At 39.7% G+C, this 27,755-nt stretch overlaps 28 non-coding genes across 28 annotated transcripts; all 28 read left to right on the top strand.

Annotated features, from left to right (window-relative positions):
• The first annotated feature begins 18,458 nt into the window (after nt 1-18,458).
• trnal-aag (transfer RNA leucine (anticodon AAG)) lies at nt 18,459-18,541 on the top strand. Its single transcript has one exon. It is a non-coding gene; the product is annotated as a tRNA-Leu (tRNA).
• A 240-nt stretch (nt 18,542-18,781) lies between these two features.
• trnal-aag (transfer RNA leucine (anticodon AAG)) lies at nt 18,782-18,864 on the top strand. Its single transcript has one exon. It is a non-coding gene; the product is annotated as a tRNA-Leu (tRNA).
• A 241-nt stretch (nt 18,865-19,105) lies between these two features.
• On the top strand, nt 19,106-19,188 carry trnal-cag (transfer RNA leucine (anticodon CAG)). The gene has a single exon. It is a non-coding gene; the product is annotated as a tRNA-Leu (tRNA).
• Nucleotides 19,189-19,426: 238 nt separating this feature from the next.
• Nucleotides 19,427-19,509, top strand: trnal-cag (transfer RNA leucine (anticodon CAG)). The gene has a single exon. It is a non-coding gene; the product is annotated as a tRNA-Leu (tRNA).
• A 631-nt stretch (nt 19,510-20,140) lies between these two features.
• On the top strand, nt 20,141-20,223 carry trnal-aag (transfer RNA leucine (anticodon AAG)). Its single transcript has one exon. It is a non-coding gene; the product is annotated as a tRNA-Leu (tRNA).
• A 241-nt stretch (nt 20,224-20,464) lies between these two features.
• trnal-cag (transfer RNA leucine (anticodon CAG)) lies at nt 20,465-20,547 on the top strand. Its single transcript has one exon. It is a non-coding gene; the product is annotated as a tRNA-Leu (tRNA).
• Nucleotides 20,548-20,786: 239 nt separating this feature from the next.
• trnal-cag (transfer RNA leucine (anticodon CAG)) lies at nt 20,787-20,869 on the top strand. Its single transcript has one exon. It is a non-coding gene; the product is annotated as a tRNA-Leu (tRNA).
• Nucleotides 20,870-21,108: 239 nt separating this feature from the next.
• trnal-cag (transfer RNA leucine (anticodon CAG)) lies at nt 21,109-21,191 on the top strand. Its single transcript has one exon. It is a non-coding gene; the product is annotated as a tRNA-Leu (tRNA).
• A 241-nt stretch (nt 21,192-21,432) lies between these two features.
• trnal-aag (transfer RNA leucine (anticodon AAG)) lies at nt 21,433-21,515 on the top strand. The gene has a single exon. It is a non-coding gene; the product is annotated as a tRNA-Leu (tRNA).
• A 241-nt stretch (nt 21,516-21,756) lies between these two features.
• Nucleotides 21,757-21,839, top strand: trnal-aag (transfer RNA leucine (anticodon AAG)). The gene has a single exon. It is a non-coding gene; the product is annotated as a tRNA-Leu (tRNA).
• A 241-nt stretch (nt 21,840-22,080) lies between these two features.
• trnal-cag (transfer RNA leucine (anticodon CAG)) lies at nt 22,081-22,163 on the top strand. Its single transcript has one exon. It is a non-coding gene; the product is annotated as a tRNA-Leu (tRNA).
• A 238-nt stretch (nt 22,164-22,401) lies between these two features.
• trnal-cag (transfer RNA leucine (anticodon CAG)) lies at nt 22,402-22,484 on the top strand. Its single transcript has one exon. It is a non-coding gene; the product is annotated as a tRNA-Leu (tRNA).
• A 239-nt stretch (nt 22,485-22,723) lies between these two features.
• Nucleotides 22,724-22,806, top strand: trnal-cag (transfer RNA leucine (anticodon CAG)). The gene has a single exon. It is a non-coding gene; the product is annotated as a tRNA-Leu (tRNA).
• Nucleotides 22,807-23,045: 239 nt separating this feature from the next.
• trnal-cag (transfer RNA leucine (anticodon CAG)) lies at nt 23,046-23,128 on the top strand. Its single transcript has one exon. It is a non-coding gene; the product is annotated as a tRNA-Leu (tRNA).
• Nucleotides 23,129-23,367: 239 nt separating this feature from the next.
• Nucleotides 23,368-23,450, top strand: trnal-cag (transfer RNA leucine (anticodon CAG)). The gene has a single exon. It is a non-coding gene; the product is annotated as a tRNA-Leu (tRNA).
• A 240-nt stretch (nt 23,451-23,690) lies between these two features.
• On the top strand, nt 23,691-23,773 carry trnal-cag (transfer RNA leucine (anticodon CAG)). Its single transcript has one exon. It is a non-coding gene; the product is annotated as a tRNA-Leu (tRNA).
• A 240-nt stretch (nt 23,774-24,013) lies between these two features.
• On the top strand, nt 24,014-24,096 carry trnal-cag (transfer RNA leucine (anticodon CAG)). The gene has a single exon. It is a non-coding gene; the product is annotated as a tRNA-Leu (tRNA).
• A 239-nt stretch (nt 24,097-24,335) lies between these two features.
• trnal-cag (transfer RNA leucine (anticodon CAG)) lies at nt 24,336-24,418 on the top strand. Its single transcript has one exon. It is a non-coding gene; the product is annotated as a tRNA-Leu (tRNA).
• Nucleotides 24,419-24,656: 238 nt separating this feature from the next.
• On the top strand, nt 24,657-24,739 carry trnal-cag (transfer RNA leucine (anticodon CAG)). Its single transcript has one exon. It is a non-coding gene; the product is annotated as a tRNA-Leu (tRNA).
• Nucleotides 24,740-24,980: 241 nt separating this feature from the next.
• Nucleotides 24,981-25,063, top strand: trnal-cag (transfer RNA leucine (anticodon CAG)). The gene has a single exon. It is a non-coding gene; the product is annotated as a tRNA-Leu (tRNA).
• A 239-nt stretch (nt 25,064-25,302) lies between these two features.
• trnal-cag (transfer RNA leucine (anticodon CAG)) lies at nt 25,303-25,385 on the top strand. Its single transcript has one exon. It is a non-coding gene; the product is annotated as a tRNA-Leu (tRNA).
• A 238-nt stretch (nt 25,386-25,623) lies between these two features.
• trnal-cag (transfer RNA leucine (anticodon CAG)) lies at nt 25,624-25,706 on the top strand. The gene has a single exon. It is a non-coding gene; the product is annotated as a tRNA-Leu (tRNA).
• A 241-nt stretch (nt 25,707-25,947) lies between these two features.
• On the top strand, nt 25,948-26,030 carry trnal-cag (transfer RNA leucine (anticodon CAG)). The gene has a single exon. It is a non-coding gene; the product is annotated as a tRNA-Leu (tRNA).
• Nucleotides 26,031-26,269: 239 nt separating this feature from the next.
• trnal-aag (transfer RNA leucine (anticodon AAG)) lies at nt 26,270-26,352 on the top strand. Its single transcript has one exon. It is a non-coding gene; the product is annotated as a tRNA-Leu (tRNA).
• A 241-nt stretch (nt 26,353-26,593) lies between these two features.
• On the top strand, nt 26,594-26,676 carry trnal-cag (transfer RNA leucine (anticodon CAG)). The gene has a single exon. It is a non-coding gene; the product is annotated as a tRNA-Leu (tRNA).
• A 239-nt stretch (nt 26,677-26,915) lies between these two features.
• Nucleotides 26,916-26,998, top strand: trnal-cag (transfer RNA leucine (anticodon CAG)). Its single transcript has one exon. It is a non-coding gene; the product is annotated as a tRNA-Leu (tRNA).
• Nucleotides 26,999-27,237: 239 nt separating this feature from the next.
• trnal-aag (transfer RNA leucine (anticodon AAG)) lies at nt 27,238-27,320 on the top strand. Its single transcript has one exon. It is a non-coding gene; the product is annotated as a tRNA-Leu (tRNA).
• Nucleotides 27,321-27,561: 241 nt separating this feature from the next.
• trnal-cag (transfer RNA leucine (anticodon CAG)) lies at nt 27,562-27,644 on the top strand. The gene has a single exon. It is a non-coding gene; the product is annotated as a tRNA-Leu (tRNA).
• The last annotated feature ends 111 nt before the right edge of the window (nt 27,645-27,755 follow it).

The raw sequence follows: 27,755 nt of genomic DNA, 5'->3' as shown, positions 1-27,755 counted from the left end.
CTAGTTTATGATCTGTCACATCCACTTTACTTTTCTCCACCTCTCAGTGGAAAAGGGACCTCAAGCACAGTTACTGCCCTGTGAAAAGTAACGATTATGCTTGAAGAGAATTATCAGACTTTCTTTTCATTTTGGAGTTTGGGGTGGATTTTTTAAGCTATGTATGTATGTGTGTGTGTGTGTGTGTGTGTGTGTGTGTGTGTGTGTGTGTGTGTGTGTGTGTGTGTGTGTGTGTGTCTGTGTATGTATGTATGTATGTATGTTATCTTCCTAAATGCCAACCTGCATTACCATTTTACCTTGCGTTTTTATACACTTATACAGTTAGCCTAATGGAATCAAAACATTAATGCAACATAACGGTAATTTTAAAACTTAGTATTAAGTCATAGTAAAACGTTTCTCTGGATATGTTTTCAGTAAAATGTTAAATCAAAGAGTTAATGCACGTAGCATGGAATGCTAATGGATGTGATCGGATCTCCTTGCCTTCCTACTTTGGAGGTGATCAGGTATCAGCCGGTGTCAGCCAAGTGGGAATGCAATTCAATCCAGTTTATTTTGTATAGTCCAAAATCACAAATACAAGGTTTGCCTCTGAGGGCTTTACAATCTGTACACATAACATCCTGTCCCAGGACCTCACATCGGATGAGGAAAAATCCATGAACTTAATCCCTCTCCCTGGATGGACAGAGGGTAAATGATATTGCATAAAAGATAATATGGGAAAATATGGCATAGCACCCACACCTATCACCCTGTCCCCCATCGATGCTGTGGAGTCCATCCTATGCTCTTCATCATTGAGTCCATCCTCTACTTTAGCAATTGGTACTGCGGGTGGGCCGCGAGAGGTCATTTATAAATTAATAAAAGTTTTTAATTTTCAATTTTGAAAAGTTTGAAATGAATATAAAAGTATTAATGATTTAAATTACGTGTTATTCTTCTTCTGGTGTAACAGAGGGTTCTTTTTGCACCTATACTGGGTGGTATTAATAAAATAATAACACGATCGTTCGTCAGCCAAGCCAGCAACTTCCTTATTCATGTCTTCCCTTTTTGGACCACCAACATTTCTCCAAACCTCTTTTTCCGTTTTCTTCCTTCAAAATAAAAGCCCCGGAAACACAATACAATAGCTTACACTGGCAAAAAAGACAATGCCTGCGGAATTAAAGGCGGTTTTGGATGAAGCAATGAGAAAAGTAAATTTCATCAAAAGTCCTCCACTGAACCTCCCCAATAAAGAGGGGAGGCAGATCCCAACCTCCCTGATTACGTTGGTGTTCGACGTATTAGAAATACGTTGATTATACGTGAAACGTTGCTTATACTTGTATTTTAGTTTTATTGTTTATTACAAATATGTCTATAATTGTGTGCGGCCCGGGACTGGTCTGAAGACCGCTTGCCCAAATGTGCTGGTAACAGCCCGCGTCGCGCCTGGTCCGGGTTGTCAGCTGCAGCTGACTCTGATGTACGTTTGTGTTTTAAAACATTTCTGTATGACCAGTACAGTTAAATGATGTGAAAACAACAATGTCAAATGGGGCGACCTCTTGTAGTATTAAAGTAAATATATATGAGCTCCGGAGAAAATGGTATACAAAACATACATTGTCGGTTAATACATTTTTAATCAATTAAATTCTTAAGGTGCATCCCTAGTTTATGTTTTGTCAGTGTTGTCATGAAAACCATTGAAGATTTTCAGACTTAAAATTCATTCTTGAGTTTGGAAACCACTGCTCTACTCCATCATTGAGTCTATCCTCTGCTACTCCATCATTGAGTCTATCCTCTGCTCCTCCATCATTGAGTCCATCCTCTGCTCCTCCATCATTGAGTCCATCCTATGCTCCTCCATCATTGAGTCCATCCTCTGCTCCTCCATCATTGAGTCCATCCTCTGCTCCTCCATCATTGAGTCCATCCTCTGCTCCTCCATCATTGAGTCCATCCTCTGCTCCTCCATCATTGAGTCCATCCTCTGCTCCTCCATCATTGAGTCTATCCTCTGCTCCTCCATCATTGAGTCCATCCTCTGCTCCTCCATCATTGAGTCCATCCTCTGCTCCTCCATCATTGAGTCCATCCTCTACTCCACCATCGAGTCCATTCTGTGCTCCTCCATCATTGAGTCTATCCTCTGCTCCATCATGTTTGAGTCCATCCTTTGCTCCATCATCATTGAGTCCATCCTCTGCTCCTCCATCATTGAGTCCATCCTGTGCTCCTCCATCATTGAGTCCATCCTCTGCTCCATCATTTTTCAGTCCATCCTCTGCGCCTCCATCATTGAGTCCATCCTTTGCTCCATCATCATTGAGTCCATCATGTGCTCCTCCATCATTGAGTCCATCCTCTACTCCTCCATCATTGAGTCCATATTCTGCTCCAAGGTTGGCTTCAGTATATAATCTGATCTATTGAGAGGTTGATTGGCTGCAATCACCAGGACCCTGAAGCGGGCAAGAAAGATTGTAGCTGGCCCCTCTCACCCTGGACACAAACTGTTTGAGTCCTTTCCATCTGGCAGGAGGCTGCAGTCCATCAGGACCAAGACCTCACGCCACAAGAACATTTTCTATCCAGCTGCAGTCGGTTCATCAAAAAAGACCAGAACCCCCGCTGACTGTGACTCTCACATCCTATACCAAGGTATTTAGTTAATATAAAGACATTTGATTTTCTCCATATTCCACAGCCCTACTTCTAATAGTGTATAGGTGCAGTTGAAAGCTGAAGAAAAAGAAAATAAGGTGATCTTGAGTAAAAGCCAATATGCATGTGTGTTTCCTGGGTGCAATGCTGTTCTATGAATTCATAGTGGGTTCCATAACCTTGGTTTACTGACTGAAGACAGAACAGGGCATGCTTGGGGTTTTAGATCTTCTATGTTTCAAAGCCCAAAAGTCTAATTCATCTGTGCGTCCTCACAAAGCTGTTGGTGGTAGAGGCTTAGTGTTGCAGTGAGTGTACGTTTTGCCTGTTATTTCCTACACTGCAGTAATAAACCCTGCATCAGTGCACATTGCTGAGGAGCTGATGCTTTGTTATTAAATGTATCCGGCTAAACTAAAGTTATGGTGTGCTCTACAACATTATGCTCTCACCTATTAAGAATGTTTGTATCAGATTTAAGGAGATAACTACAAACGGAGAAAGCAGCTACTGCATTTATCACTTAACATTATCATGCATCATTTATTTTGCTGCAGGTTAAAGAGTGCACTACAAACATCTACAGCAATATAAAATGCATCTTTGTCCTCTAATGTCCTCACTAAAAGCTAATAAAGCAGAAATCCCCAGAATGTACAAATGTCTAATATAATAACTTACATTGATTTAACAGCTGCCCCTTTAGTTAATTTAACGCAATGTTATTGTGGGGAAACATAATGTATTCCAGTGTGCATCTGCACTCTGCCCAACTCTTCTGCAGTTTGCATCACTTGAGACCTTAATGTGGACTAATTAATGAAGCTGGATAAAGCAATGTCTCTTCACTTAACTTACGGTATGCTGCTTCCTCCCTGCCATTTTAAAACACACAATGACTCTTTATTTGGGACGTATACATTGTATTAACTATAGGGTTGTTTAAACGCTTTGACCAAATCATATGTGAGGTTTGTACTAAACGCATCAAAGAATTTTTTATTTTGCATGAAATTGTCCTACATGTCATAGCCATGTTGCATGGCCATGGCGATGGCAATGTTATATTATTGGGGTGTTACTAAGATATTCAGTCAAAAAACTGTGTTGTTCCATTCAAAAATGGAAAAAAATACTTATTTCATGCCAAAACATAGTCTGATTCAGACATGCTGGGTATTAAAATGTTCAGCAGCTGCCACATGTGCCGTATGACCAAGTTTTAGAAAAATGAGCAGGAAGGACTCAGAAACGTGCGGGGAAAAAATAAAATACAGCTCCGGCCATTTTGTGACTTTACAGGTACTAATAGGGTTTAAAATGATTGCTATTGCTTTCTTATACTTCTACAAGCCCTATGGTTACACAGATGCATTTGTTCGTGAAATCCGACGTTGTTCGGGATACTCATTAGGGCTTGGTGAAACCTTGGGGTCGTGGCAAGTTGAGCTGACAGAGTTTACGTAAGTACTTAAACCTAACTGTTACTTTAATTATTGTTTTCTCACAAGGGTTACGACATTGAAGCAATTAAAATGAAGTTAAACAACCACGTAGTTGCGGAGGTAATAGAAGAAACGTTAAAACAACTTTTGTCAAGGAATAGGTGCGGGGGGCTTGGTGCTTGCATGGTGCTTTTAATACCACGGTTATGTATCCACAGTACACAAAGTATAAAAGTGCCACCAACAAATGGGTAGCATAGCTTAGCACAAAGACTGAAAATAAGTTAGCCAAAGATAAAGCAATCCATCTGCCACCACTGAGGCTCACAAAGTGAAATGTATCTCATTTGAACATTCTGCTCAAAATAACTTAAGGATATATAGCTGACTATTAGTTTAGTTTCTAAACAAATACATGTGTTGCTCTTCTTTTGCTGCATTTCTGTTCGGCTGCTCAAGACATGTCTGTAATCCTAGAGGTCAATACATGTCCGGTTTTGCATTACATTCTAGAACACGCATGATTAAACAACACTGGTCATTGCCATCAGGGGTTTGGCCTAATCAACCAGGGTTCATACATCCAAGTTTATACATGTAAACTCTTTGTACGATGAGTGGAAGCCTGAACAGTGTCCTCCAGTTTATAGTTCAGTGCTTCATCCATTTTCAGTTATGCTGGCAGTCGGTCTGACCTTTGGCAGACAAATGAACTGCAAATCCATGTGAAATGACCATAACGTATATGTCTAAAAAGAATTATCTTAGATACCTTGATATAATATCAAAATACTATACACAATCTTCCTGAAATGACTAGCAAAATCAATATAACCCAATATAGCTCCACTTAACCGTGTACGATTCAAACATGAGAATGAGTTTGATGTCCCACTGAAGCGCTCTATGTGAGACAAATGAATTATAGAAGGGACCTGGATGAACTCCACATGAATCCAACAGCAACTCGATAACTTCACTTCAGTGACCTGAAGATGGGCGGAGCAGACCTGGCGACTTGATACGCATGTTGGACACCACAGCCGGGGTCCAGAGTCCACATGGACTCACAGGACTGCCGTCAGTTAAAGATCCAATGACTCCAAAGGCAAATGGGTGCATCTGTGTTTGTGGAAAATCCACATGCCCGGTCTGTATCAAATGCCCTGGGGAATCGACCAATCAATAATTCAACAAACTGCAATATATCCAGTCTGTCTCACACACGGTCCTAAAGGGGGCTTTTTGAATGTGTTTGTGCCATTACGTGTAACGGAGGGGAAGAAAAAAAGAAAAGGGTGTGTGTGTATAAGCACGCGCATACACACACTTAGCTGCTGGGAGCTTCGGGCTTTCTGCAGGTGTTGTTGATATTGTGAATGTAAATCCACAAGGCTTTGTGAGACTTTATCGCACACAGCCTCATAACTGATGCTGTAGCTTCTCACTAAGACTCACAGCTTATTCATCTTATGGAATGTCTGTCACACATCCTGCCCTGCTATACACTTATAGCATCTGTCAGTCGTCTTGCATTTAAAGAGAAAAAAATGGACCTGGAAGAAAGTGGACGTGCCTGAACCAACCCGTCTTCACCAGAAAAACAATATCATTGATTGTTGATTGAAGTGCTAAAACAACCAATGTTTTGATGCAGACTAAAACCTTCCGCACATACAAGAAACTTTGGTTCACTGCTAAACTCAGGCAGCTTCGTCGGACGAAAGAGGAGGCTTACAGTGGTGGGGACAGGGTTCTGTACAACCAGGCCAGGAACACACTGAAGAGAGATCAGAGTAGCGAAGAAGAGCGACACTGAAAAGATGGAAAAACAGTTTTCAGCCAACGACCCCTGGTCGGTTTGGAGAGGCCTGGAAGTACTCACCAACTACAAGAGACCATCCTGGACTTGTACACCTCCAGAGTCAGGAAGCGGGCTGGAAAGATCACTGCAGACCCTCACACCCTGGACAGCAGCTGTTCACCTCCTCCCCTCTGGTAGGCGCTACAGAGCACTGTACGTTAAAACCACCAGACACAGGAACAGCTTCTTCCCACTGGCTGTCAGTCTGATGAACACCTGAACAATTAATCACACACTTCCACCTGCACCAGCTGCACTTTCTGGACCACTGTTAACTGTTGTCTTTAATTTTCTTTTTTTTGTGGTCTTTTTTATATTTATCTTTTGCTTATTGTAAACATGTACGAAGAGCAAAGTGAAACCGGTGTCAAATGCCATGTATGTGCAAATTTACATGGCCATTAAAGCTGATTCTGATGACACATTATTTCTTGCAATTGTGTGAATGTCTGTCAGTGTGAGACTTTAACGCTGGAGACTGTGGTTCTCATCCCATCTCTACCAGCCAGTAGGTCTAGTTTCAGATGCCTCAACAAACCATGACTATGGAGACCAGTAGATTTGACTCTAATAAGGCTTTTAAGCTTGTTATCCTTGTCCAAGTACAAAGTGTAATTATAAATAAGTAATAATAAATAATAATGACCGTTACCTGACTTTAATAATGGAGGCGTATGGGCGGGGTGTGAGTCTTCATGGCCCACAGTACCAGGTCCTTCCACAGAGGAGGACTACTTTGCTGCTACCACTATAGCATTACAACCCAGATACTGTCACTGAGCCTTGCATCAGCTCACCAGCTGACCTCATCTCGTCACATGGTGAGCTGTGTGTGTGTGTGTTGGGTCACACCTGTGAGTGATGTTGTTCCTTTTGCACACCAGGGCCACTAGGTGGATTACAGTGTCTTCACTGCACAGTAACACAGGATGACTGGGCGCTTTCCCACTGCTGCTGTGTGGACTATTGGATTGGCTGCTCTCTGGAGGACTAACATGTGACAAGTTTTCATCACCGCTTTAATTCTACCGGTAACAGCTAAAGATCATTTGAATACTGTAACATATCATTTAATCTCAGACTATCATATTTTTCTTCAAAGTTCAACCATCCAGTTCATTTGAAAGTGTCAGAAAGGAGGTTTCTCGTCACGCAAGGGGAGAAACAAGGAAACATGTCGGCTTCCACCAACACTCAAGATGACCCAATTAATAGCACAGCTAATGTAATGTAACGTAATGTAACATAATGTAATGAAATGTAATGTAACATAATGCAATGTAACATAATGTAACGTAATGTAACATAGCGTAATGTAATGTGACATAACGTAACATAATGTAATGTAACGTAATGTAATGTAACGTAATGTAATGTAACGTAACATAATGTAACATAATATAACGTAATGTAACAAACTCTAATGTAACGTAATGTAACATAATGTAACAAAATCTAATGTAATGTAATGTAACATAATGTAACGTAATGGAACATAGCATAATGTAATGTGACGTAATGTAATGTAACATAACATAATGTAATGTAACATAATGTAATGTAACATAACATAATGTAATGTAACGTAATGTAACATAATGTAACGTAATGTAATGTAATGTAACATAATGTAACATAATGTAATGTAACGTAATGGAACATAACATAATGTAATGTGACGTAATGTAACGTAATGTAATGTAACGTAATGTAATGTACCATAACATAATGTAATGTAACATAATGTAATGTAACGTAATGTAATGTAACATAATGTAATGTAATGTAACATAATGTAATGTAACGTAATGGAACATAACATAATGTAACGTAATGTAATGTAACGTAATGTAATGTAACGTAATGTAATGTAATGTAACATAACATAATGTAATGTAACATAATGTAATGTAACGTAATGTAATGTAACATAATGTAATGTAATGTAACATAATGTAATGTAACGTAATGGAACATAACATAATGTAACGTAATGTAATGTAACGTAATGTAATGTAACATATTGTAATGTAATGTAACATAACATAATGTAATGTAACATAATGTAATGTAATGTAACATAATGTAACATAATGTAATGTAACGTAATGGAACATAACATCATGTAATGTAACATAATGTAATGGAATGTAATGGAACATAACATAATGTAATGTGACGTAATGTAACGTAATGTAATGTAATGTAACGTAACATAATGTAATGTAACATAATGTAATGTAATGTAACGTAATGTAATGTAACACAATGTAATGTAACGTAATGTAACATAACATAATGTAATGTAACATAATGTAATGTAATGTAACGTAATGTAATGTAACACAATGTAATGTAACGTAATGGAACGTAACATAATGTAACGTAATGTAACGTAATGTAATGTAATGTAACGTAATGTAATGTAACACAATGTAATGGAACGTAATGGAACATAACATAATGTAACGTAACGTAATGTAATGTAACGTAATGTAATGTAACATAATGTAATGTAATGTAACATAATGTAACATAATGTAATGTAACGTAATGGAACATAACATAATGAAATGTAACGTAATGTAATGTAACGTAATGTAATGTAACATAACATAATGTAATGTAATGTAATGGAACATAACATAATGTAATGTAACGTAATGTAATGTAACATAATGTAATGTAATGTAACATAATGTGACATAATGTAATGTAACGTAATGGAACATAACATAATGTAATGTAACGTAATGTAATGTAATGTAACATAACATAATGTAATGTAACGTAATGTAATGCACGACTGCCACTTCAGAGCAGGGAGAATCTCTGTCTCTGTCTCCCTTTCTTTTTGCCTCTCTCTCTCTCTCTCCCTCTCTTTCCTGATTTCCCTCTGTCTCATGATGAATGAGGGGATCTGCTATAAATCTGGGCTGGTTAGACACACACAGAAACACACACAGACACACACAGTGTTGAATCTGGGCTGGTTGGTTCTTTTATAAACGAGCTCTGCTGTGTAGGGATGGCTGCAGTGATGACGCTGCAAAACCTAGCTGCTGTGACACACATACACATTCAGAGTTAAATACACACACATTATGGAAGAACGAACACACGCACAGTCACATGCATCAACATGTGCTCAAATACCCTGCAACTCCCTGATGTATCATATATAATGAGACAAATTGAGTAGTACTTTGGTGTTTGTCTTGCTTCAAATAAAATGGTGTGAACAATCAACGGCAGGTTTTTTATTTGTTCCAGGCGTACAATGTACATGAATGAACATGCTAAATTAAAATGTAAATGCCTCCAATTATTCCTATTGCCTGTCCCCCTGCCAAAATGTACAGGCTGAGTGTCCCAGAGGAAAAGGTCATGGCAATAAACTACAATCAATGATAGTCTTTAGCTGACAATACACAACAGTTTGGTAATAAAACGTTAACAATGGATAAAAAAGAATCACACACACACACACACAAACACACACACATATATATATATATATATATATATATATATATATATATATATATATATATATATATATATATAAATTAGTGCTGTCATATTAGCGCGTTATTCACAGCGTTAACGCAAACCAATTTTAACGCCGTCAATTTTATTAACAGCGTTAACGCATTTAAATTTTTACATTTTTTTTCTTGCGAGCGCCACGCCGGATGGAGCTCAATCGGATGTTGCGAGTTAACTATGACATAAATGCGATTAATCGCAATTAAATATTTTTATCATTTGACAGCACTAGTATATATACACACACACACACATATATATATATATATATATATATATATATATATATATATATATATATATATATATATATATATGTAAATGAGAAACAAGAGGAAAAAAATCACGGTGCAAGGAATACATTTCACATTCATCATATTACACACAGAAATATTGCACATAAGGGCATTAATTCATTTGCACGTTTAAGGTTTTATTCATTCATAAAACAATAATGCATCACATATCCATGACAGTACTAATACTGCTAACCCAGGTTAAACTACCTATGAGCACTATTTTGGTTGGACAACAGCCATCCTTTCATGTGCTTTATAAAAGAGCTGAAGGTCACAGTCGCCTCTGTGGAGGCTCTGATGACCCGTCTCAGGGCCGCAGACTGGTCTCTGATGTACTCCTTCAGAGGAGGAGGTGCCAGACCTTTTAGGGCTTTGTCGATGACGCTGGCTTCATTAAGGCTGATAAGGTTGTCAAAACCTAAAAACGTATGCTTGTTGGATGTGGCAGTGATGATGAGTTCACGGTTTCTTGTCAAACACTTTGAGTGCTCTCTTATATAGAGATTCTATGGGTTTGAGTGTTGCTGTGCATGTAAGTGACAGCTGGTGAGACAGTGCACTAAATGTGAAGATCATCGAATGTAGGAATGTCCTGCTGCGATCTCAGTCAAACCGTTTCTGATGTGCCTGAAGTTTAGTCGGTTGAATTTGATTTAGGTCACTACCTTTTTGACATGGCTCTTAAAGGTCAGGGTGGAGTCAAGAATTAGCCCTAGGTACTTAAACTCAGTTACTAAGTCTAGTTATGTTCCCTTTCCGGCCAAATCGTGTATTTTCTCACAAGACTATAAAGTGCAACGTCCAATCTGCTTCCCTCATGTCAACATACTGATCAACGGGTGTGAGTGTTGAAGAGTGCAGGTGTGTGACTAACTTCCCTTGAGAACCGGACATTTTCTAGACACAACTACAGCTGCAGAGCTGTGTTTACCGACCTCACTAACCTGAACTTTAATAGACCTGAAGAATACAATGCAACTGCTATTGCCAAAATTAAGATGGCGGACACTGCAAATCGTGGCCCTGCAGCTCCAGTTTTTAAATGGTCTCGAATAAAACCTTCAAAGGACTGTTGACGGTAAAATTATTGTGGAGGATGAGTTGCTTAACTTCCTTGCCGTGAAAGTTAAAACTCTCAGCTCTTTATATAATGAGGCACCATTGTCCTAAGGCACAAGTGTAATGTTATATCATGGCCCTAAAGCTGAAAAATACATCTACTATTTTGGAACTTCTTCATATCTCTGGTGAAAACATACCTTTACTCATGTGGTTCAACTGTTTTGGTGCTAGAATTGTTTTACCAAAAGGTCTTAGGTTCACAAAAGCAGTGGAATATATGAAAAAATGGTAGACACATGTAAATAAATGTCTGAAACCAAATGTATTATTATATGTTGGGAATGCTAAGCCGTGGCTGGCTTTGCGGCCTGCGTGCGGCCTGCTGGTGATCTGCAGAGACGGACTGGAGCTGCTGCAGCGATGCTGTATGTTGTCCTCTGGACCCTGGCAGCTGTGAATCCTCTCTGTAAAATATATCACTAATAGTTAATGTAAGATCACTGAAAGAGAGTAACAATTACACACCAACACATAACAAATGCTACGTGCTAACGTTGCTAAGCTAACAGACTAGACATTCCACATCAAGATCTTCCCAGAAAGAAGAAGACTACCGGTATTGTTGGAATCAATGCTGGGAAAAACATACAAACTATGAAGACAAAACTGGTGAGTGTATTCGCTACAAAATTCTCGCCAGATTTAGACTCCAAGACACTGGCAAGTTATCTAAAAGAAAGGCTTCGCCACGATGTAAACTGTCAAAAGATTGACACTGCTACAGCTTTGGCCGGAAGGGACTTTCGTACGGCGTTTCTATGAAGCCTGCAAGGCTGCGGCTGAGGAGTCACTAGATCTACAAACACCTGTTGTTGCAAAGGACATGTCTCAAGCTGGGGCATCTGCTGCCATGCAAAAAGGATCCACAACAGACTTAAGCAAGGGAATAGTGCGTGGCAAAAGACCTGGTGGGGCAGCCATTATGTGGCATACAACATATGAGCCACTGATCAGTGTGATTAGAGTAGAGGTGGACAGAAACACATGGACACCACAACCAAGAACACACTCACTGCAGCCAAAGCTAATGATGCTACTGCGTGTAGCCTGTTAGCGCTGTGGAGGACGAGGATCTAGTGATATAATACACATCACATCCAACGACAGGACCTACGAAGCCTGATGCTATGTTCACCTCTCTCTCTCTCTCTCTCTCTCTCTCTCTCTGGCATGAATGGTGCAACAACAATATTGCCAAAGCAGAAAAACATAGAAATATACAACTTATACATATAGCAACAATAATAAGAAAACAATTAGTAATTAAAATAATCTCTCTCTGTCTGTCTGTCTGTCTGTCTCTCTCTCTCTCTCTCTCTCTCTCTCTCTCTCTCTCTCTCTCTCTCTCACCTAAAATGTGCATTTTATTTTGAACCGCCCTGTAAGGCAGTTGTTTTTCAATAAAATAAAACATTTGCATGAAGCAAGCCAATCCGCTTTTTCAACAACAAAAAGCGATTAATTGTGATTAATCGCAAGTTAACTATGACTTAAATGCGATTAATCGCGATTAAACATTTGAATTGCTTGATAGCACGAATTAAGAGTGACACATTTAATATCAGTGACGTTCCTAATGATGCTGGTGTGTATATTAGATCTGACGTAGTGTTGTATGCCGTTAAAAAACTGCCGTTGAACAAAGCATGTGGCCTCCACCGAATAGCAGCAGACCATCTGTGTTACTTGGGATGTGTTTTTCTGGACTGTTACTGCTCGCCGTACTTCCTGACTCTATGCTGACTGTTTTGTTAGTGCCAGTAATCACAAACAAAACCGGTAAAATATCCAGCATGGAAAATTACTGAGCAATTGCTCTGGCCAGTGTACTTTCTAAAGTACTAGAACAAATTCTCTTAGATAGGCTTCAAGAGTACATGATAACCACTGACAATCAATTTGGTTCTAAAAGCACAGACTTATGTATGAATGCACTGAAGGAAGTTGTTAGTAAGTACAGGAGACTTAACACCACAATATTTATGTGTTTCCGAGACGCATCTACAGCTTTTGATCCAATTAATCATTTAAAATTATTTGTCAAACTGCAGGAACGAGGTGTCCCTCCATACTTGACCAGCAGCTGAATGTGAGGCACAAAGTCACATATTTGGGTCATATTATTAAGGATGATTTAAGTGATGATGACGATGTGCAGCGGCAGTGTTACAAACTTTCTGCACAAGCCAATATGCTGGCAAGTAAATGTTATACATGTACAGAAGACGGTAAAACTGCTCTCTTTAGAGCCGACTGTACTCCGCTCTATACAACACACCTGTGGTGCAGTTACAGGAGAGCAAACATTAAAAAGGTTCAGGTGGCATTTAACCTTTTAAGCCCTGAGCCTCTTTTTAGGTTTCTGCTTGAAAATGACATACAAACTAAAATGGCTGTGTCTCTGCGACCACTAGAGCTATTTGAATAATCTTGGAGTTAATAAACAAGTATAATGTTAAGTTTTGCTCAGATGTGTAAATATCAGTCTAAGTGTTACTGGTTAAGAGTAAATGAAGATGACACACAGAAAGACATGTAAAGTTTTCAGGTCCGCCTAGAAAAAAAGCACTTTTAGCATGATTTTTACCTTGAAATGATGCATTCGTAAGCTTTAAAATTCTCCCGAATCCTACCTCAAAGTTTTGACATAATTTTTGTTTTGTTTTACTTTGATAAAGTGAAGCAGAACAAAGTTAGAGAGGATTTAGTACAGAAAAAAGTCAGGCGAGGGCTCACATTTGGAGAAGAAGAAATACAAAAATTCAAAAAAAAAAAATTAAATTCATAAAACAACCTATATTTCCCTTTAAAATAAAATAAGCACACACATTAACAATTATCAAACTGTAAAACAAAGGAAAGCAGTATTTGCTGATTGTACAGCAATAAAGCGATTCATGTTTCTGTGCTCTTTGGCTCATCTCTCTCTGGTTCTTTGAGCTGGAAGGATTTTGAAGGCTTGTCTGGACTCTGTGTGGAACTGTCTTGCTTCTGGACATCAGGACATTTCTGATAGCACCAAGCTAAGGGTTGCTGGTTCTGGAAACATGCTGATTTTGGGCTTTTTTTGTTTTATACTTTTATGATTATCTTTCTTTCTGTTTGAGTTTTTTTAATGGCTGACTGATTCTTGTAGCAAATGCTTTGGTGTTTAATTTGGTGCATAACATCAATATACTTTCTTTTGATTTATATGTTGTATTTGCAAAAATACTAAAAACACCCATATATGGGTGCCATGATGCTTTTGGAATCTTGCTAAAACTTCCCAGGTGGGCAAGTGCAAGTCACATGTTTGTGACTCATAATGTTCTCACTTTCCATGCTGTATTGAGGAATTTCATGTACAAATTTAAATGTTGACTGGATGAATCCGAAAATGTATTTTTAAAAGCCTTAACTGATCCAACACAGAGTGATACAAGGTATTTTTCACTGAAACAAGTGTCTGTATGTTTTTAACCACGAGTGACTTTTTAACTAATGATTATACCTGTGTGCCCATATTGTAGTGTATTGTATTTTATATATTGTTGTTGTGTTTGTTGCTATATGGACTCACAAGTCTGAAATAAAAGAAATATACATAATATCTACAGAATATGAGGACTTATAGTATCACTTGGAAGAGAGATAACATTACTCCTATATTAGCATCTCTGCATGATTTCCTGTAAGATCAACAATCACATTTAAAATCCCTCTCCTGGCTTACAAAGCCTTAACTGGTGATGCACCATCATATTTAAAGGAAGCTCATGGTACCATACTACCCCACTAGAGAGATCATAGTACCATACTACCCCACTAGAGAGATCATAGTACCATACTACCCCACTAGAGAGATCATAGTACCATACTACCCCACTAGAGAGATCATAGTACCATATTACCCCACTAGAGAGATCATAGTACCATATTACCCCACTAGAGAGATCATAGTACCATACTACCCCACTAGAGAGATCATAGTACCATACTACCCCACTAGAGAGATCATAGTACCATACTACCCCACTAGAGAGATCATAGTACCATACTACCCCACTAGAGAGATCATAGTACCATACTACCCCACTAGAGAGATCATAGTACCATATTACCCCACTAGAGAGATCATAGTACCATATTACCCCACTAGAGAGATCATAGTACCATACTACCCCACTAGAGAGATCATAGTACCATACTACCCCACTAGAGAGATCATAGTACCATACTACCCCACTAGAGAGATCATAGTACCATATTACCCCACTAGAGAGATCATAGTACCATATTACCCCACTAGAGAGATCATAGTACCATACTACCCCACTAGAGAGATCATAGTACCATATTACCCCACTAGAGAGATCATAGTACTATATTACCCCACTAGAGAGATCATAGTACCATGATACAAAAAAATGTGGATATTAGAAAATGTGGAAAATGTGGATATGAGGAACTTGACAGTTCCTCATATGCACATTTTCCAGGAAACTATGCTGCTTTGATTAACCATGTAACACTGGCAGTAGCAACTTCACATTTCAAATCTCTCGCGTTGACAAGACACGCAACTGATGCAGTTAGCAAAATTCAACAAGACACTATCAAAAGTTGTTAAATCCTGGCGCCAAGGACTCTAAAACACATTTCTCACATTGCATATGTGAAGTCTCTCAATGCGCCTAGCGTTTCTGACAGTTTTAACAGCTGCTTGTTTATAAAATAAATGGCGTACAGATGTTTTCTCACTCTGTAACAAACGTCCTCCTGGTAGAAGGGCGGGACTTATTTGACTTTTGCAAATCGAGAGTCTGCATTTCCTAAAATAGTGAGAAGCTTATCTCGGACAATTTGTTTAACAAAAAGAAACAAGCTTGAATTCAAATGACGTTAACAAATGTAATGATCTAATTGGTTAATTACAAATAGAAAATAATCAAAATATCCTCATGAATATGGATGTCAAGAGGTCACTTGATACGTTACCTCAAAAATTACCTGCAAGGTCATTGAGTGCCCTTGATCATTAGGGATCATAGGGGATGAACATATTCATAAAGAACACCATATCTGGACATTTGACTTGTCTTGCTCTGGACTAAAGGAATGTATAGACAGATCATGTCTTTGGTCCATCACTTCGCCTATAGGAGATAAAGGTGTCACGACCGGGTGTGGCGGAACGGAGACTCAGGTGCAGACTAAAATCACTTTACTTCTCTTCCAAATGAGACAAAACAAAGAAGAAAGCGTATATAGAAAACTATAAGTGAAGCGCAATTACACTGGTCGACAAAAACAATCTCAGCAGGGGACAAGGGAAAGCAGGGGAGTAGATATATGTGAGGAGGAACACAGGTGTGGGGCATCAACAGTCAGGGGACACGCATGAGAGTGGCTGAGGACAGGTGAGGGGAATGAAGTAATCTGGGGAGACACACATAACCAATTAACAGGACGTTACAAAAGGAAACCATGCACACAATCTTTGTCGCTAACTTATGCCTGAATAAAATGAACACTGACGAGACAACAACTTTCCATTTTTATCATTATTGATTATAGTGCTGCTTGTTCTGGATATTGTTTCTATATGGCTATGTTTTTTTGTGTGGATTGACAAGGTGAGTTCCAGCTATTTTTCACACCACACTACAAGAGAAGTCGGGACTGTATTATACATACACAGCTTAGGACAGCAAGACTTTAAAAAGTAGCACTTCTTGATGTTCCTCTCAATAAACAATGAATCTGCATTAACATATCTCCTTTCGTAAAGGTGTGAAAGATTATTCATATGAGTTACAGATGACCATTGCTCTTTATACTATATATGCTAAAACGGGTGAGTAATGTGTTCTTGCTCTGATCTTGTATTGCAGTGCTGTAGTCGATGCAGGTGGAACAAATGCAGAAGCATACACTACTTGTCATCTGTTTCCATATGATTTCAATTTTGTATAGAAAGCAAGTCTATGTCCCATAGATTCTCACTTGCCCCACTTTGCCTTTTGCAACTTTATTCTTAGTATATATTAAATGCATGCAAGGAAGAAACCATACGCTAATAAAGTGGAAACAAATCTGACACCTTTATTGTTGAGACAGCAACGTAGACCAGTGCTGTGCCATGAAATAATGAAAGATATTTACTGAAAGTCTAAATCTCATTTTAAATGTTTTGGGCCATATCCAGCAGTTAATCAAAAAATGTACCAATTTTTGGCAAAGGGTGGAAAGGCGTAACAAGATTACTTCAACTGAATTAGCATATGTTTATGACAAGTATTTGTTTATCTATGCTGCAGCCTCTTGCTGCAGCCTCTCACTTATATTCAATACTTATGCTACATTCCGATCAGGTCTTTAGTAAAGAGTCAGACAACATAAGGCTTTTCAGATGATGAACTTCATTGGACTATATCCTGATGTGGCTAACATAACCAGAAACCATGCAGCAGAGTTCTTCTCTGTATTGTGTATTCTTGACTCCTGCCATCCCATTAGCTTATGCCAGGGTGCTGAAAGGAGGCTTGTCGAAACTTTCATCCCGGTCGTGGACCAGTTCTTTACCCACGCAAGACTACTGGACGGGTCCTTTGTAGGGCTGCTTGGGGAGTATGGGGTGCCAGACCCAATGCAACGGACCTTCCGGTCTATGTAAGCCTGCAGTCAGAGCTGTGTTCATATTGATAATGATGATAATAATAATAATAGTAAACAAATGGTAAAAATAATAATGGAGGCGTGGGTTCGAATCCCACTTCTGACAGAAATACTGGTTCATAACTTTTAATAAAAGTCTGCAATGCTTTGTGTTTGATTTGGCAGAACTTTGACAATATACATCCAAGAAGCGAATCAAATGCAAAAACAAAACATTTCAGGATACTTTGGTACATCCATCCATCCATTTTCCGCCGCTTATCCGGGGTCGGGTCGCGGTGGCAGCACACCCAGCAGACCGACCCAGGCTTCCCTCTCACCCGCAACATTTTCCAGCTCGTTCTGGGGGACCCCGAGACGTTCCCAGGCCAGCCGGGAGATATAATCCCTCCAGCGTGTCCTGGGTCTTCCCCGGGGCCTCTTCCCAGTTGGACGTGCCTGGAAAACCTCTAATGGGAGGCGTCCAGGAGGCATCCGAATTAGATGCCCGAACCACCTCAGCTGACTCCTTTCGATACGAAGGAGCAGCGGCTCGACTCCAAGCTCCCCCCTGATGTCCGAGCTCCTTACCCTATCTCTAAGGCTGAGCCCGGCCACCCTACGGAGGAAGCTCATTTCGGCCGCTTGTATCCGCGACCTCGTTCTTTCGGTCACGACCCAGAGTTCGTGACCATAGGTGAGGGTTGGAACGTAGACCGACCAGTAAATAGAGAGCTTCGCCTTCCTACTTTGGTACATAAGTTTTTTTAAAGCAATGTTGAGATTGCATATAGCTAGTCACAAATAAGGTACGTAATTATTCTACCACCCATATTCAGGAGGATTTCTGCCGATATTTGGCTTTTTATAGTCAGGATGGCCGAGCGGTCCAAGGCGCTGCGTTAAGGTCGCAGTCTCTACTGGAGGCGTGGGTTCGAATCCCACTTCTGACAGAAGTACTGGTTCATAACTTTCAATAAAAGTCTGCAATGCTTTGTGGTTGATTTGGCAGAACTTTGACAATATACATCCAAGAAACGAATCAAATGCAAAAACAAAACATTTCAAGATACTTTGGGACCTAAGTTTTTTAAATGAATGTTGAGATTGCATATAGCTAGGCACAAATAAGGTACGTAATTATTCTACCACCCATATTCAGGAGGATTTCTGCCGATATTTGGCTTTTCATAGTCAGGATGGCCGAGCGGTCCAAGGCGCTGCGTTAAGGTCGCAGTCTCTACTGGAGGCGTGGGTTCGAATCCCACTTCTGACAGAAGTACTGGTTCATAACTTTTAATAAAAGTTTGCAATGCTTTGTGGTTGATTTGGCAGAACTTTGACAATATACATCCAAGAAGCGAATCAAATGCAAAAACAAAACATTTCAGGATACTTTGGTACCTAAGTTTTTTAAAAGCAATGTTGAGATGGCATATAGCTAGGAACAAATAAGGTACGTAATTATTATACCCCCCATATTCAGGAGGATTTCTGCAGATATTTGGCGTTTCATAGTCAGGATGGCCGAGCGGTCCAAGGCGCTGCGTTCAGGTCGCAGTCTCCACTGGAGGCGTGGGTTTGAATCCCACTTCTGACAGAATGTTTTTCTTGACTTTGAAGAAAAGTTTGCAATGCTTTGTGGTTGATTGTGCAGAACTTTGACAGTATACATCCAAGAAGCGAATCAAATGCAAAAACAAACATTTCAGGATACTTTGGTACCTAAGTTTTTTAAAAGCAATGTTGAGATGGCATATAGCTAGGCACAAATAAGGTACGTAATTATTATACCCCCCATATTCAGGAGGATTTCTGCAGATATTTGGAGTTTCATGGTCAGGATGGCCGAGCTGTCCAAGGCGCTGCGTTCAGGTCGCAGTCTCCACTGGAGGCGTGGGTTCGAATCCCACTTCTGACAGAAGTACTGGTTCATAACTTTTAATAAAAGTCTGCAATGCTTTGTGGTTTATTGGGCAGAACTTTGACAATATACATCCAAGAAGCGAATCAAATGCAAAAACAAAACATTTCAGGATACTTTGGTACCTAAGTTTTTTAAAAGCAATGTTGAGATGGCATATAGCATATACCATATATATATGGTATATGTGTATATGTATATGTTTGTATATATGTATGTGTATATGTATGTATGTGTGTATATATGCATATGTAGATATGTATGTATGTGTGTATGTATATGTGTGCGGATGTGTGTATATATATATGTATGTATCCATTCCGCTTGCTTGCATGTATGTGTATATATATGTTTATACTTATTTCTTACTTATGTATACATCTGTTACCCGCTGTTCCTGTTATTATTTATTTTATTTTATTTTATCATCTGTGTGTTTAACTTAGTTTATGGCATTGGGATGCTGCTAGTACGACAAAGAATTTCTCCTTGGAGATTAATAAAGTACTTTTCATTCATTCATTCATTCATTTCATTCATTCATTCATATAGCTAAGCACAAATAAGGTACGTAATTATTCTACCACCCATATTCAGGAGGATTTCTGCAGATATTTGGCTTTTCATAGTCAGGATGGCCGAGGGGTCCAAGGCGCTGCGTTAAGGTCGCAGTCTCTACTGGAGGCGTGGGTTCGAATCCCACTTCTGACAGAAGTACTGGTTCATAACTTTTAATAAAAGTCTGCAATGCTTTGTGGTTTATTGGGCAGAACTTTGACAATATACATCCAAGAAGCGAATCAAATGCAAAAACAAAACATTTCAGGATACTTTGGTACCTAAGTTTTTTAAAAGCAATGTTGAGATGGCATATAGCTAGGCACAAATAAGGTACGTAATTATTCTACCCCCCATATTCAGGAGGATTTCTGCAGATATTTGGTGTTTCATAGTCAGGATGGCCGAGCGGTCCAAGGCGCTGCGTTCAGGTCGCAGTCTCCACTGGAGGCGTGGGTTCGAATCCCACTTCTGACAGAATGTTTTTCTTGACTTTGAAGAAAAGTTTGCAATGCTTTGTGGTTGATTGTGCAGAACTTTGACAATATACATCCAAGAAGCGAATCAAATGCAAAAACAAAACATTTCAGGATACTTTGGTACCTAAGTTTTTTAAAAGCAATGTTGAGATTGCATATAGCTTAGCACAAATAAGGTACGTAATTATTCTACCACCCATATTTAGGAGGATTTCTGCAGATATTTGGCTTTTCATAGTCAGGATGGCCGAGCGGTCCAAGGCGCTGCGTTCAGGTCGCAGTCTCCACTGGAGGCGTGGGTTTGAATCCCACTTCTGACTGAATGTTTTTCTTGACTTTGAAGAAAAGTTTGCAATGCTTTGTGGTTGATTGTGCAGAACTTTGACAATATACATCCAAGAAGCGAATCAAATGCAAAAACAAAACATTTCAGGATACTTTGGTACCTAAGTTTTTTAAAAGCAATGTTGAGATGGCATATAGCTAGGCACAAATAAGGTACGTAATTATTCTACCCCCCATATTCAGGAGGATTTCTGCAGATAGTTGGCGTTTCATTGTCAGGATGGCCGAGCGGTCCAAGGCGCTGCGTTCAGGTCGCAGTCTCCACTGGAGGCGTGGGTTCGAATCCCACTTCTGACAGAAGTACTGGTTCATAACTTTTAATAAAAGTCTGCAATGCTTTGTGGTTGATTGTGCAGAACTTTGACAGTATACATCCAAGAAGCGAATCAAATGCAAAAACAAAACATTTCAGGATACTTTGGTACCTAAGTTTTTTAAAAGCAATGTTGAGATTGCATATAGCTAGGCACAAATAAGGTACGTAATTATTCTACCACCCATATTCAGGAGGATTTCTGCAGATATTTGGCTTTTCATAGTCAGGATGGCCGAGCGGTCCAAGGCGCTGCGTTAAGGTCGCAGTCTCTACTGGAGGCGTGGGTTCGAATCCCACTTCTGACAGAAGTACTGGTTCATAACTTTTAATAAAAGTCTGCAATGCTTTGTGGTTTATTGGGCAGAACTTTGACAATATACATCCAAGAAGCGAATCAAATGCAAAAACAAAACATTTCAGGATACTTTGGTACCTAAGTTTTTTAAAAGCAATTTTGAGATGGCATATAGCTAAGCACAAATAAGGTACGTAATTATTCTACCACCCATATTCAGGAGGATTTCTGCAGATATTTGGCTTTTCATAGTCAGGATGGCCGAGCGGTCCAAGGCGCTGCGTTAAGGTCGCAGTCTCTACTGGAGGCGTGGGTTCGAATCCCACTTCTGACAGAAGTACTGGTTCATAACTTTTAATAAAAGTCTGCAATGCTTTGTGGTTTATTGGGCAGAACTTTGACAATATACATCCAAGAAGCGAATCAAATGCAAAAACAAAACATTTCAGGATACTTTGGTACCTAAGTTTTTTAAAAGCAATGTTGAGATGGCATATAGCTAGGCACAAATAAGGTACGTAATTATTCTACCCCCCATATTCAGGAGGATTTCTGCAGATATTTGGCGTTTCATAGTCAGGATGGCCGAGCGGTCCAAGGCGCTGCGTTCAGGTCGCAGTCTCCACTGGAGGCGTGGGTTCGAATCCCACTTCTGACAGAATGTTTTTCTTGACTTTGAAGAAAAGTTTGCAATGCTTTGTGGTTGATTGTGCAGAACTTTGACAATATACATCCAAGAAGCGAATCAAATGCAAAAACAAAACATTTCAGGATACTTTGGTACCTAAGTTTTTTAAAAGCAATGTTGAGATTGCATATAGCTTAGCACAAATAAGGTACGTAATTATTCTACCCACATATTCAGGAGGCTTTCTGCAGATATTTGGCGTTTCATAGTCAGGATGGCCGAGCGGTCCAAGGCGCTGCGTTCAGGTCGCAGTCTCCACTGGAGGCGTGGGTTCGAATCCCACTTCTGACAGAATGTTTTTCTTGACTTTGAAGAAAAGTTTGCAATGCTTTGTGGTTGATTGTGCAGAACTTTGACAATATACATCCAAGAAGCGAATCAAATGCAAAAACAAAACATTTCAGGATACTTTGGTACCTAAGTTTTTTAAAAGCAATGTTGAGATTGCATATAGCTTAGCACAAATAAGGTACGTAATTATTCTACCACCCATATTCAGGAGGATTTCTGCAGATATTTGGCTTTTCATAGTCAGGATGGCCGAGCGGTCCAAGGCGCTGCGTTCAGGTCGCAGTCTCCACTGGAGGCGTGGGTTCGAATCCCACTTCTGACAGAATGTTTTTCTTGACTTTGAAGAAAAGTTTGCAATGCTTTGTGGTTGATTGTGCAGAACTTTGACAATATACATCCAAGGAGCGAATCAAATGCAAAAACAAAACATTTCAGGATACTTTGGTACCTAAGTTTTTTAAAAGCAATGTTGAGATTGCATATAGCTAAGCACAAATAAGGTACGTAATTATTCTACCACCCATATTCAGGAGGATTTCTGCAGATATTTGGCTTTTCATAGTCAGGATGGCCGAGTGGTCCAAGGCGCTGCGTTCAGGTCGCAGTCTCCACTGGAGGCGTGGGTTTGAATCCCACTTCTGACTGAATGTTTTTCTTGACTTTGAAGAAAAGTTTGCAATGCTTTGTGGTTGATTGTGCAGAACTTTGACAATATACATCCAAGAAGCGAATCAAATGCAAAAACAAAACATTTCAGGATACTTTGGTACCTAAGTTTTTTAAAAGCAATGTTGAGATGGCATATAGCTAAGCACAAATAAGGTACGTAATTATTCTACCCCCCATATTCAGGAGGATTTCTGCAGATATTTGGCGTTTCATAGTCAGGATGGCCGAGCGGTCCAAGGCGCTGCGTTCAGGTCGCAGTCTCCACTGGAGGCGTGGGTTCGAATCCCACTTCTGACAGAAGTACTGGTTCATAACTTTTAATAAAAGTCTGCAATGCTTTGTGGTTTATTGGGCAGAACTTTGACAATATACATCCAAGAAGCGAATCAAATGCAAAAACAAAACATTTCAGGATACTTTGGTACCTAAGTTTTTTAAAAGCAATGTTGAGATGGCATATAGCTAGGCACAAATAAGGTACGTAATTATTCTACCCCCATATTCAGGAGGATTTCTGCAGATATTTGGCATTTCATAGTCAGGATGGCCGAGCGGTCCAAGGCGCTGCGTTCAGGTCGCAGTCTCCACTGGAGGCGTGGGTTCGAATCCCACTTCTGACAGAAGTACTGGTTCATAACTTTTAATAAAAGTCTGCAATGCTTTGTGGTTTATTGGGCAGAACTTTGACAATATACATCCAAGAAGCGAATCAAATGCAAAAACAAAACATTTCAGGATACTTTGGTACCTAAGTTTTTTAAAAGCAATGTTGAGATGGCATATAGCTAGGCACAAATAAGGTACGTAATTATTCTACCCCCATATTCAGGAGGATTTCTGCAGATATTTGGCATTTCATAGTCAGGATGGCCGAGCGGTCCAAGGCGCTGCGTTCAGGTCGCAGTCTCCACTGGAGGCGTGGGTTCGAATCCCACTTCTGACAGAATGTTTTTCTTGACTTTGAAGAAAAGTTTGCAATGCTTTGTGGTTGATTGTGCAGAACTTTGACAATATACATCCAAGGAGCGAATCAAATGCAAAAACAAAACATTTCAGGATACTTTGGTACCTAAGTTTTTTAAAAGCAATGTTGAGATTGCATATAGCTAAGCACAAATAAGGTACGTAATTATTCTACCACCCATATTCAGGAGGATTTCTGCAGATATTTGGCTTTTCATAGTCAGGATGGCCGAGTGGTCCAAGGCGCTGCGTTCAGGTCGCAGTCTCCACTGGAGGCGTGGGTTTGAATCCCACTTCTGACTGAATGTTTTTCTTGACTTTGAAGAAAAGTTTGCAATGCTTTGTGGTTGATTGTGCAGAACTTTGACAATATACATCCAAGAAGCGAATCAAATGCAAAAACAAAACATTTCAGGATACTTTGGTACCTAAGTTTTTTAAAAGCAATGTTGAGATTGCATATAGCTCAGCACAAATAAGGTACGTAATTATTATACCCACATATTCAGGAGGCTTTCTGCAGATATTTGGCGTTTCATAGTCAGGATGGCCGAGCGGTCCAAGGCGCTGCGTTCAGGTCGCAGTCTCCACTGGAGGCGTGGGTTCGAATCCCACTTCTGACAGAAGTACTGGTTCATAACTTTTAATAAAAGTCTGCAATGCTTTGTGGTTTATTGGGCAGAACTTTGACAATATACATCCAAGAAGCGAATCAAATGCAAAAACAAAACATTTCAGGATACTTTGATACCTAAGTTTTTTAAAAGCAATGTTGAGATGGCATATAGCTAGGCACAAATAAGGTACGTAATTATTCTACCCCCCATATTCAGGAGGATTTCTGCAGATATTTGGCGTTTCATAGTCAGGATGGCCGAGCGGTCCAAGGCGCTGCGTTCAGGTCGCAGTCTCCACTGGAGGCGTGGGTTCGAATCCCACTTCTGACAGAATGTTTTTCTTGACTTTGAAGAAAAGTTTGCAATGCTTTGTGGTTGATTGTGCAGAACTTTGACAATATACATCCAAGGAGCGAATCAAATGCAAAAACAAAACATTTCAGGATACTTTGGTACCTAAGTTTTTTAAAAGCAATGTTGAGATTGCATATAGCTAAGCACAAATAAGGTACGTAATTATTCTACCACCCATATTCAGGAGGATTTCTGCAGATATTTGGCTTTTCATAGTCAGGATGGCCGAGTGGTCCAAGGCGCTGCGTTCAGGTCGCAGTCTCCACTGGAGGCGTGGGTTTGAATCCCACTTCTGACTGAATGTTTTTCTTGACTTTGAAGAAAAGTTTGCAATGCTTTGTGGTTGATTGTGCAGAACTTTGACAATATACATCCAAGAAGCGAATCAAATGCAAAAACAAAACATTTCAGGATACTTTGGTACCTAAGTTTTTTAAAAGCAATGTTGAGATTGCATATAGCTCAGCACAAATAAGGTACGTAATTATTATACCCACATATTCAGGAGGCTTTCTGCAGATATTTGGCGTTTCATAGTCAGGATGGCCGAGCGGTCCAAGGCGCTGCGTTCAGGTCGCAGTCTCCACTGGAGGCGTGGGTTCGAATCCCACTTCTGACAGAAGTACTGGTTCATAACTTTTAATAAAAGTCTGCAATGCTTTGTGGTTTATTGGGCAGAACTTTGACAATATACATCCAAGAAGCGAATCAAATGCAAAAACAAAACATTTCAGGATACTTTGATACCTAAGTTTTTTAAAAGCAATGTTGAGATGGCATATAGCTAGGCACAAATAAGGTACGTAATTATTCTACCCCCCATATTCAGGAGGATTTCTGCAGATATTTGGCGTTTCATAGTCAGGATGGCCGAGCGGTCCAAGGCGCTGCGTTCAGGTCGCAGTCTCCACTGGAGGCGTGGGTTTGAATCCCACTTCTGACTGAATGTTTTTCTTGACTTTGAAGAAAAGTTTGCAATGCTTTGTGGTTGATTGTGCAGAACTTTGACAATATACATCCAAGAAGCGAATCAAATGCAAAAACAAAACATTTCAGGATACTTTGGTACCTAAGTTTTTTAAAAGCAATGTTGAGATGGCATATAGCTAGGCACAAATAAGGTACGTAATTATTCTACCCCCCATATTCAGGAGGATTTCTGCAGATATTTGGTGTTTCATAGTCAGGATGGCCGACCGGTCCAAGGCGCTGCGTTAAGGTCGCAGTCTCTACTGGAGGCGTGGGTTCGAATCCCACTTCTGACAGAAGTACTGGTTCATAACTTTTAATAAAAGTCTGCAATGCTTTGTGGTTTATTGGGCAGAACTTTGACAATATACATCCAAGAAGCGAATCAAATGCAAAAACAAAACATTTCAGGATACTTTGGTACCTAAGTTTTTTAAAAGCAATGTTGAGATGGCATATAGCTAGGCACAAATAAGGTACGTAATTATTCTACCCCCCATATTCAGGAGGATTTCTGCAGATATTTGGTGTTTCATTGTCAGGATGGCCGAGCGGTCCAAGGCGCTGCGTTCAGGTCGCAGTCTCCACTGGAGGCGTGGGTTCGAATCCCACTTCTGACAGAATGTTTTTCTTGACTTTGAAGAAAAGTTTGCAATGCTTTGTGGTTGATTGTGCAGAACTTTGACAATATACATCCAAGAAGCGAATCAAATGCAAAAACAAAACATTTCAGGATACTTTGGTACCTAAGTTTTTTAAAAGCAATGTTGAGATTGCATATAGCTTAGCACAAATAAGGTACGTAATTATTCTACCACCCATATTTAGGAGGATTTCTGCAGATATTTGGCTTTTCATAGTCAGGATGGCCGAGCGGTCCAAGGCGCTGCGTTCAGGTCGCAGTCTCCACTGGAGGCGTGGGTTTGAATCCCACTTCTGACTGAATGTTTTTCTTGACTTTGAAGAAAAGTTTGCAATGCTTTGTGGTTGATTGTGCAGAACTTTGACAATATACATCCAAGAAGCGAATCAAATGCAAAAACAAAACATTTCAGGATACTTTGGTACCTAAGTTTTTTAAAAGCAATGTTGAGATGGCATATAGCTAGGCACAAATAAGGTACGTAATTATTCTACCCCCCATATTCAGGAGGATTTCTGCAGATATTTGGTGTTTCATAGTCAGGATGGCCGAGCGGTCCAAGGCGCTGCGTTAAGGTCGCAGTCTCTACTGGAGGCGTGGGTTCGAATCCCACTTCTGACAGAAGTACTGGTTCATAACTTTTAATAAAAGTCTGCAATGCTTTGTGGTTTATTGGGCAGAACTTTGACAATATACATCCAAGAAGCGAATCAAATGCAAAAACAAAACATTTCAGGATACTTTGGTACCTAAGTTTTTTAAAAGCAATGTTGAGATGGCATATAGCTAGGCACAAATAAGGTACGTAATTATTCTACCCCCCATATTCAGGAGGATTTCTGCAGATATTTGGTGTTTCATAGTCGGGATGGCCGAGCGGTCCAAGGCGCTGCGTTCAGGTCGCAGTCTCCACTGGAGGCGTGGGTTCGAATCCCACTTCTGACAGAATGTTTTTCTTGACTTTGAAGAAAAGTTTGCAATGCTTTGTGGTTGATTGTGCAGAACTTTGACAATATACATCCAAGAAGCGAATCAAATGCAAAAACAAAACATTTC

This window comes from Clinocottus analis, unplaced genomic scaffold, assembly GCF_023055335.1.
Source record: "Clinocottus analis isolate CAN_PGR_092001 unplaced genomic scaffold, fCliAna1.0.p SCAF_10, whole genome shotgun sequence".
NCBI lineage: Eukaryota > Metazoa > Chordata > Actinopteri > Perciformes > Cottidae > Clinocottus > Clinocottus analis.
The sequence above is the reverse complement of the archived record's forward strand: the minus strand, read 5'-3'. Positions and strand labels throughout refer to the sequence as shown.